We start from the raw sequence: 9,811 nt of genomic DNA on the forward strand, positions 1-9,811 counted from the left end.
GCTCCCCACTCCCCTCCCTCCAAGCTCCCCATCCACCCCTCCACACCCCCCACTCCCTTCCTCCACGCTCCCTTCCTCCACGCTCCCTCCCCCTTCCTCTATGCTCCGCTCCACTCCCCTTCCTCCATGCTCCCCACTCCCCTTCCTCCATGCTCCCCACACCCCTTCCTCCATGCTCCCCTCCTCCATGCGCTCCTCTCCCTTCCTCCATGCTCCCCACCTCCATGCTCCCCACACCCCTTCCTCCATGCTCCCCACTCCCCTCCTCCACGTGCTCCACTCCCCTCCTCCATGCTCCTCACCTCCATGCTCCCCACACCCCTCCTCCATGCTCCCCACCCCCTCCTCCATGCTCCCCACCTCCCCCCACACCCCTTCCTCCATGCTCCCCACTCCCCTCCTCCATGCTCCCCACCTCCATGCTCCCCACACCCCTTCCTCCATGCTCCCCACTCCCCTTCCTCCATGTTTCTATTGACGAGGTAAATTATTCCACCTCCACACTGTTATTTTTACATTGTTGTAATTACATGTCTATGAATACATTTACAATAAATCTTTGAAACAATAAAATTAGTGCTAAATGCTAAATCTAGTTAACTGCTGTCTCTGCTATGCTCCATAAAACAATCAAAATGAGTGCAAACAAGCTATAAAGGTCATTAAGACTGATTAAAAAAAGAGAAAAAAGGTGTTCTATGCAATAAGTAGATTTTCCTGTGGGTTTAAAAAAAGATTGCAATAATATTTTTCTCTCATAATTCTTTCTCCATTACTACTACAGATATATATTTGACATTCAGCTCTGTTTGCAGGTGCATAGAGAACCTTTGAACATATTAAAACGTATCTGTGAAACATGTTGCTGTTGTTTGTTCATTCATTTCTAACCGGTTCGAACTATTCAGTTCATCCATGATTCCAAGAAAAATATGAGTGAATCCATTTCTTTGAAAGGGAAATACGTGTGCCACTGGGTATATAACGTTGCACTTTGCAGAAAATCGTTCCGCCATTTCCTGGTTGCTAAAACTTTAATAGTTTGCTTAGTTTCAGTTTATATGACAAGATAAGATAGTGTAGAGAATCATTGTACCACGTAAAGCACTGAGATAAATATATGTTCCATAAGCAAAAATATTGTTGTTTCAGCTGGTGTACAAAATTGAAATTAAAAGATGCAAAACTTAAGAACAGGAAGCATAGAACATTAGCACATAGAACATATCTACCGCTTCTTAGACTTGCTTTCAAGTAGAATGATAGATCTATAACTCACATTTCTATGTGAATTTGGTCAGGTCACCCAAAAAGTGACATATTGCCACTTTTAAATAATGCTAGTTTTTATTTCATATTTATTTAATTAGGCAAGTCAGTTAAGAACAAATTCTTATTTTCAATGATGGCCTGGGAACAGTGGGTTAACTGCCTTGTTCAGGGGCAGAATGACAGATTTGTGCCTTGTCAGCTCGGGGATTTGAGCTTGGAACCTTCCGGTTGCTGGTCCAACGCTCTAACCACTAGGCTACCCTGCCGCCTCCAACCTAGCAGTCTGATTCAATAACATCCAAGCCCTAAAAATGGGGGAATATGTACAAAAAGTGCTGTAATTTCAAAAAAGTTCACCCAGTATGAATGAAAATACACTGAAATTAAAGCTGACAATCTGCACTTTAATAACCTCATAGTTATTGTATCAAATCCAAAGTTCACAAGAAGGCCATCTGTGAAATATCCACTAAGATTTTACATTTAATGTGTGAGAATATTCTGAAGAAAAAGGCAAAGCGTAAAGAGTTAGGATTTGTGCTTTTGCTGCGTTTGTTCCTCCATGCAGTTGCAGTGTTTTGAAGGAGAGTATTCTTGAGGGGATTAAACCAAGGACAGTGGTGCTTTAAACTCCCTGGCCACCAGCAGCAGCAGCTGTGTCCTGTCCTGTCCTCTCATTTAAAGATGTCTGTGCTGAGGTTCTCACAGGGTCAGAGTCATTCACACCATCACTATCAACTATTAAATGTACCGTATGACATCGTAACATCTCTTAAAAGAAAAAGAAGCACAAAAAATAATAATAAAATAAACAACCAACCCACTGGGCACAGAATCACCGATGTCAATTCAATGTCTGTTCCACGGTGGTTCAGTGTAATTTCATTGAACTTACGTGGAAACACTATTGAGTCAACCAGTGGGAACCAAGTCATTGAAATAAAGTCATTCTCCAAAATGGTTTCGTGTTGTAGATGGTGGTTTGCATAATGCACACACAAACACTACTAACACACAGAGGAAGCAGTGGTTACTGTCTGTTGGTGTTCTACACTCACGTGTGGATTCTCTTATCTCTCTTTCACAGACTCAGTTTTGCTCACAGCACATCAGAGGATGCTGCACTCCACGTCTCCTGGCCTGAAAAGCATTCCCCACCTTGCCCCCCCCACCATTCAGGTAGCCCAGGCACCATGACGGACTGCAGACATGGGGGATTCCACAGGCTGACTCCTGGAGACACTCTGGAGTTCCAACCACTTATAATCCAGAAGTTGTCATCACTAACCCACAGTATGAAAGCCCTCAGTGCAGACAAAAGAAAAGCATTGAGGTTACTATTTTTAAATGGGGAGTTGTTCACCATTTTGTATAGGCAGCCATCTAGGTCCATTGATATGGGGACTACAAAGACTTACTGCTGGATGTCACATTGCATTGCCCCGGATAAAGCAAAAAGAGGAGATCTAGCTCAACACATCCTTTTTCAAGTGTCATCTTTGTTTTCATGCCTTGTTCACCGGGATGTGACGCAGACTCCATGTCAAAGCTTTAATCCAATAAAGGCTCATTCTTTCTCTTTGCAGCATGTCATTTAATTTAACAACGCTCGCCTTTTGCTGTGAGCGTGGTCATAGCACCCTTGCTCATCACAAGGGAAATTAAGAGTGACTAGAAGCTGGGGGTTGAAAGAGGACCCTTCTGAACTGAAGCTTTCTACTCAACATCATCATCCCATGTAGGGCCTGGATATAGCCCTTCAGATTACAACCAGCCCTGCTTACGAATCAACTCTACCAGTCCACTGTTAGACACTGACAGTGCAGTGTTCCATAGGAATACACACAGAATAGTATGTTAGAATTAGTCAGGGAAACCATTTGGAATAGAATGATAACATGTGCATTCAAGCACACCAACGTTCATAGCTACTGTACAGTACGCACAGTGCTGACTGTCAACACTCATTGCGAACTATGTGAATATCGTTGCATGCTGTAAAAATGTAACTGAAAATACCATTCATTCCTTCTGTGCGGTCATTTATAATATACAAATGTACAGAGCAACAGTATTAGATAACAGGTGTGGGTAGCTGGCTGTTCCGGTGAGCAGCAGCAGTGATTTCTAACATGCAGAGGCCCAGAGCACCCAGAGCATGGACCCAGAGCATGGACCCAGAGCATGGACCCAGAGCATGGACCCCTGAGCCTGTTGGATTCTCTGGCACCACTACACCACCAGAGCTCCTCCTAACAGGCCTGATGGAAGTCTCTCACTGCACGACAACTCAGCGACACTGGGCTTCCCCACCTCCACGTTCAATCTTTATTTACAGTCTGTCTGTTTTGTTGACGAGCAATTATATTTGTTTTATTGTGATGTGGTTAAACAGACTGACAATGATCACATTATCAAAGACAAATTGTGTTTTCATTCTAACAGGGACAAGTAATGCTGGCTGAAATATTTTCAGTCTGCAAGCAAAGCATTTCCATTAGTGTGTAATCAGTGCCAATCTTTTGACAGTGTGATATACTGCCTTGATGTCAATGGCTTGGTAATTAACCATCTTAATAGCTGGGTTCTTTTAGATGGTAGCTACAGTTAGCACAAAGCGCAGCACTGATCACTGAGATGATGACATCCCTACTGTGTGTGTGACTGTGTGAGTCTGCAAGTCTCACAGAGGAAATCACTATATCAAAAAAGAAATGCAGACCCAATTTCAGACAATTAACTGTTGGGTTAAAGATAGCCGTTTGCTCTTCAAACGTTAATAGACAGCTAAATCCTAAGTCAGGGCAAAGTTACTGGACATTGATGCCATGAAGAATGGCCCAGGAAAAAGCAGCCTCCAATACATTATGCAGCACATCGGAGATATTCTAGAAAGAAGATGATAGTCAAGTAAGTCAAAGTGTGTTGCAATGCAAAACCACCCAAAATAACACTGTAGTTTGTTCACCTCACAGTAGCAGAAAAAAAAGAAAAAAAAGAAAAATGGTCTTACCTTCTACTGCTTTCTGGATAACTGTATGGAATCAGAGAAGACAGAGAATCATTAGTGTTGGTGACTGAAGCACATTCACAATCTAGAAATGAATAAAGAGTAGCACCAAACAGTTAATGCTAATTCTTCTGGGATTATTTTATTTATTTATTTCACCTTTATTGAACCAGGTAGTCAAGTTGAGAACAAGTTCACATTTACAATTGCGACCTTTAACTAAAACACATACAGTAGGCCTCTGTAGTTACAACACATACAGTAGGCCTCTCTAATTACTACACATACAGTAGTCCTCTCTAAATACAACACATAGAGTAGACCTCTCTAATTACAACACATATAGTAGGCCTCTCTAATTACAACACATACAGTAAGCCTCTCTAATTACAACACATACAGTAGTCTCTCTAATTACAACAAATGCAGTAGGCCTCTCTAATTACAACACCTACAGTAGGCGTCTCTAATTGCAACACATACTGTAGGCCTCTGTAATTAAAACACATACAGTAAGACTGTTATTACTACACACACAGTAGGCCTCTCTAATTACAACACATACAGTAGTTCTCTGTTATTACAACACATACAGCAGGCCTTTCTAAATACAACACCTACAGTAGGCCTCTCTAATTACAACACACACAGTAAGCCTCTTTAATTACAACACATACAGTAGGCCTCTCTAATTACAACACACACAGTAGACCTCTCTAATTACAACACATACAGTAGGCCTCTCTAATTACAACACATACAGTAGGCCTCTCTAATTACAACACCTACAGAAGGCCTCTCTATTTGCAACACATACAGTAGGCCTCTCTAATTACAACACATACAGTAGGCCTATCCAATTACAACACACACAGTAGGCCTCTGTTATTACAACACATACAGTAGGCCTCTCTAATTACAACACATACAGTAGGACTCTGTAATTACAACACATACAGTAGGACTCTGTAATTACAACACATACAGTAGGCCTCTGTAATTACAACACATACAGTAGGCATCTAATTACAACACATACAGTAGCACTCTTTACCTCTAATTACAACACATACAGTAGGACTCTAATTACAACACATACAGTAGGCCTCTAATTACAACACATACAGTAGGCCTCTCTAATTACAACACATACAGTAGGCCTCTAATTACAACACATACAGTAGACCTCTCTAATTACAACACATACAGTTGGCCTCTCTAATTACAACACATACAGTAGGCCTCTCTAATTACAACACATGCAGTTGGCCTCTCTAATTACAACACATACAGTAGGCCTCTCTAATTACAACACATACAGCTGGCCTCTCTAATTACAACACATACAGTAGGCCTCTAATTACAACACATACAGTATGCCTCTCTAATTACAACACATACAGTTGGCCACTCTAATTACAACACATACAGTATGCATCTCTAACTTTAACACATACAGTATGCCTCTCTAACTTTAACAGATACAGTAGGCCTCTCTAACTTTAACAGATACAGTATGCCTCTCTAACTTTAACACATACAGTAGGCCTCTCTAACTTTAACACATACAGTATGCCTCTCTAACTTTAACACATACAGCATGCCTCTCTAACTTTAACACATAAAGTAGGCCTCTAACTTTAACACATACAGTATGCCTCTCTAACTTTAACACATACAGTATGCCTCTCTAGCTTTAACACATACAGTAGGCCTCTCTAACTTTAACACATACAGTAGGCCTCTCTAACTTTAACAGATACAGTGTGCCTCTCTAACTTTAACACATACAGTATGCCTCTCTAACTTTAACACATACAGTATGCCTCTCTAACTTTAACACATACAGTAGGCTCTCTAACTTTAACACATACAGTATGCCTCTCTAACTTTAACACATACAGTATGCCTCTCTAACTTTAACACATACAGTAAGCCTCTCTAACTTTAACACATACAGTTTAACTTTAACAGATACAGTAGGCCTCTCTAACTTTAACAGATACGGTATGCCTCTCTAACTTTAACACATACAGTATGCCTCTCTAACTTTAACACATACAGTAGACCTCTCTAACTTTAACACATACAGTAGGCCTCTCTAACGTTAACAGATACAGTAGGCCTCTCCAACTTTAACAGATACAGTAGGCCTCTCTAACTTTAACACATACAGTATGCCTCTCTAACTTTAACACATACAGTATGCCTCTCTAACTTTAAAAGATACACTTTAACACATACAGTATTCTAACTTTAACACATACAGTATGCCTCTCTAACTTTAACAGATACAGTAGGCCTCTCTAACTTTAACACATACAGTATGCCTCTCTAACTTTAACACATACAGCATGCCTCTCTAACTTTAACACATACAGTAGGCCTCTCTAACTTTAACACATACAGTATGCCTCTCTAACTTTAACACATACAGTATGCCTCTCTAGCTTTAACACATACAGTAGGCCTCTCTAACTTTAACACATACAGTAGGCCTCTCTAACTTTAACAGATACAGTGTGCTCTCTAACTTTAACACATACAGTATGCCTCTCTAACTTTAACACATACAGTATGCCTCTCTAACTTTAACACATACAGTAGGCCTCTCTAACTTTAACACATACAGTATGCCTCTCTAACTTTAACACATACAGTATGCCTCTCTAACTTTAACACATACAGTAGGCCTCTAATTACAACACATGCAACTAATTAACACATACAGTATGCCTCTCTAACTTTAACACATACAGTAGGCCTCTAATTACAACACATACAGTATGCCTCTAATTACAACACATACAGTTGGCCTCTCTAATTGCAACACATACAGTAGGCCTCTCTAACTTTAACAGATACAGTAGGCCTCTCTAACTTTAACAGATACAGTAGGCCTCTCTAACTTTAACACATACAGTCTGCCTCTCTAACTTTAACACATCCAGTAGGCCTCTTTAACTTTAACACATACAGTATGCCTCTCTAACTTTAACACATACAGCATGCCTCTCTAACTTTAACACATACAGTAGGCCTCTCTAACTTTAACAGATACAGTATGCCTGTCTAACTTTAACACATACAGTATGCCTCTCTAGCTTTAACACATACAGTAGGCCTCTCTAACTTTAACACATACAGTAGGCCTCTCTAACTTTAACAGATACAGTGTGCCTCTCTAACTTTAACACATACAGTATGCCTCTCTAACTTTAACACATACAGTATGCCTCTCTAACTTTAACAGATACAGTAGGCCTCTCTAACTTTAACACATACAGTATGCCTCTCTAACTTTAACACATACAGTATGCCTCTCTAACTTTAACACATACAGTAAGCCTCTCTAACTTTAACACATACAGTAGGCCTCTCTAACTTTAACAGATACAGTATGCCTAACAGATACGGTATGCCTCTCTAACTTTAACACATACAGTAGGCCTCTCTAACTTTAACACATACAGTAGGCCTCTCTAACTTTAACACATACAGTAGGCCTCTCTAACGTTAACAGATACAGTAGGCCTCTCCAACTTTAACAGATACAGTAGGCCTCTCTAACTTTAACACATACAGTATGCCTCTCTAACTTTAACACATACAGTATGCCTCTCTAACTTTAAAAGATACAGTAGGCCTCTCTAACTTTAACACATACAGTAGGCCTCTCTAACTTTAACAGATACAGTATGCCTCTCTAACTTTAACAGATACAGTATGCCTCTCTAACTTTAACACATACAGTATGCCTCTCTAACTTTAACAGATACAGTATGCCTCTCTAACTTTAACACATACAGTAGGCCTCTCTAACTTTAACAGATACAGTATGCCTCTCTAACTTTAACACATACAGTATGCCTCTCTAACTTTAACACATACAGTAGGCCTCTCTAACTTTAACACATACAGTAGGCCTCTCTAACTTTAACACATACAGTGTGCCTCTCTAACTTTAACAGATACAGTATGCCTCTCTAACTTTAACACATACAGTATGCCTCTCTAACTTTAACACATACAGTAGGCCTCTCTAACTTTAACACATACAGTATGCCTCTCTAACTTTAACACATACAGTATGCCTCTCTAACTTTAACACATACAGTATGCCTCTCTAACTTTAACACATACAGTAGGCCTCTCTAACTTTAACAGATACAGTATGCCTCTCTAACTTTAACACATACAGTAGGCCTCTCTAACTTTAACACATACAGTAGGCCTCTCTAACTTTAACACATACAGTAGGCCTCTCTAACGTTAACAGATACAGTAGGCCTCTCCAACTTTAACAGATACAGTAGGCCTCTCTAACTTTAACACATACAGTATGCCTCTCTAACTTTAACACATACAGTATGCCTCTCTAACTTTAAAAGATACAGTAGGCCTCTCTAACTTTAACACATACAGTATGCCTCTCTAACTTTAACACATACAGTATGCCTCTCTAACTTTAACAGATACAGTAGGCCTATCTAACTTTAACACATACAGTATGCCTCTCTAACTTTAACACATACAGTATGCCTCTCTAACTTTAACAGATACAGTAGGCCTCTCTAACTTTAACAGATACAGTATGCCTCTCTAACTTTAACAGATACAGTATGCCTCTCTAACTTTAACACATACAGTAGGCCTCTCTAACTTTAACACATACAGTAGGCCACTCAAAATTTAACAGATACAGTAGGCCTCTCTAACTTTAACAGATACGGAATGCCTCTCTAACTTTAACACATACAGTAGGCCTCTCTAACTTTAACACATACAGTAGGCCTCTCTAACTTTAACACATACAGTAGGCCTCTCTAACGTTAACAGATACAGTAGGCCTCTCCAACTTTAACAGATACAGTAGGCCTCTCTAACTTTAACAGATACAGTAGGCCTCACCAACTTTAACAGATACAGTATGCCTCTCTAACGTTAACACATACAGTATGCCTCTCTAACTTTAACAGATACGGTAGGCCTCTCTAACTTTAACAGATACAGTAGGCCTCTCTAACTTTAACAGATACAGTAGGCCTCTCCAACTTTAACACATACAGTATGCCTCTCTAACTTTAACACATACAGTATGCCTCTCTAACTTTAACACATACAGTAGGCCTCTCTAACTTTAACACATACAGTATGCCTCTCTAACTTTAACACATACAGTATGCCTCTCTAACTTTAACACATACAGTATGCCTCTCTAACGTTAACACATACAGTATGCCTCTCTAACTTTAATAGATAGGCCTCTCTAACTTTAACAGATACAGTAGGCCTCACCAACTTTAACAGATACAGTATGCCTCTCTAACATTAACAGATACAGTATGCCTCTCTAACTTTAACAGATACAGTAGGCCTCTCTAACTTTAACAGATACAGTAGGCCCTCTAACTTTAACAGATACAGTAGGCCTCTCTAACTTTAACACATACAGTATTCCTCTCTAACTTTAACACATACAGTATGCCTCTCTAACTTTAACACATACAGTAGGCCTCTAACATTAAC

This window comes from Oncorhynchus masou, unplaced genomic scaffold (assembly GCF_036934945.1).
Source record: "Oncorhynchus masou masou isolate Uvic2021 unplaced genomic scaffold, UVic_Omas_1.1 unplaced_scaffold_2076, whole genome shotgun sequence".
Taxonomy (NCBI): Eukaryota; Metazoa; Chordata; class Actinopteri; order Salmoniformes; family Salmonidae; genus Oncorhynchus; species Oncorhynchus masou.